This window comes from Sceloporus undulatus, chromosome 6 (genome assembly GCF_019175285.1).
Source record: "Sceloporus undulatus isolate JIND9_A2432 ecotype Alabama chromosome 6, SceUnd_v1.1, whole genome shotgun sequence".
Classification (NCBI taxonomy): Eukaryota; Metazoa; Chordata; class Lepidosauria; order Squamata; family Phrynosomatidae; genus Sceloporus; species Sceloporus undulatus.
The window spans coordinates 164,591,113-164,592,578 of record NC_056527.1 but is presented as its reverse complement, the minus strand read 5'-3'; positions in this window follow the sequence as shown (position 1 = coordinate 164,592,578).

The following is a 1,466-nucleotide window of genomic DNA, read 5'->3' as shown; positions in this document are numbered from 1 at the left end:
GGCCATAGGGGCAAAAAGAAATCACACAAGCTTTACCTGTTCTTATTCCCAGCAAGGTGAGGGCAGGAACAAAAGCAGTCAAGAGGTGCAAACAATAACAAACCTGCCTAGACGAAGAAGAAACATATTAAACCCTTACTGGCCAATCTATTCTCCCCAATGTCCTGCAATTTCATCCTCTTTGCACCTTTAATATTTTAAAAATACGGTGCTTAATTTGAGATCCAAAGTAGAGATACAAAGTGTATGTGTGTAATATAAAATATTGGTGTGTGCCTCTCTCAATAACTGTAATAGGATTCAAATTATAGCTATTAGGGAGTGAAAAAATAATGTCAGTTTTCACCCAGACGGTATGATTAGCCTGGGCAGCTCTTTTGGCAACGCGCAGATGGAAATGCTCACAAAATCCATGGACTATAGCTGACATACATTGTTGGGCTTGATAAATTAAGCCCTTGATAAATTAAACACCAATTTTTTCCTTTCAGGGAAGGAAGGGGAAGTGAAAGTTAAATTTGTACCTGTTTTGAAAATGACTTATTAGTCCTTGTTAGACATAATTACAGGGGAGCCTAAAAGGAGGCATTCCGAATCATTTTTTAAAAATGTTAATTGAAAACTAATATATTTTAATTATTATGGAGAGTGAGAAATTGCGCTGAATTTTTCGCACAATTCAAGTGTAAAGGTGACCGCTTTTGCACACATCTGGGTTGCAGATTTGCAGCCTGTGTCAGATTAGCAAGCTTTCTTCATAACCATTTATTAAGAAAACAAAACAGTCTTTCTAAAAAAGTAAAATTGATTAATTATAGCCTGTGAACAGTCTTTCCCTTTCAGCTGCAAAAGTTACCATTGGCTGCATCCACACTGCAGAAATAACCCAGTTTGACACCACTTGAACTGGCACGGCTCCATGCTAAGGAAGTGTGGCAATTGTAGTTTTGTGGGACATTTAGCCTTCTTTGTCAGAGAGCCATAATAAACTAAAGTTCCCAGGATTCCCTTGCACTGAGCCATAGCTGTTAAAGTGGTGTCAAACTGGATTATTTATGCAGTGCAAATGGCCTCATTATCCACCAAAGCAAGATCATTTGACTGTTATGACCTGTCCTAAGGATAGGTTTGCTACTCTAGTCCTAGGCAAACTTACTTAGAAGTAAGTCCTGTTACAAGGCTGTGAATAGGTGTAAAGCTGATTGAATACCAAAGTTACCATTTTGCATGCCATCGTATTTCCAGGGTGGCGATGAAGAACCAGACAGGATCCTGAAGTGTAAAGATATATCACCGAATACTAAAGTTAGGAAGTTGTCTATACCATTTTATTTCCCATTTCTATATACGGTTCTGAAAGCTGGACAGTGAAGAAGGCAGATAGGAAGAGAATCAACTCATTTGAAATGCAGTGCTGGAGGATACCGTTGAGTGCTAAAAAGACAAATAAATGGGTCCTAGAGCAA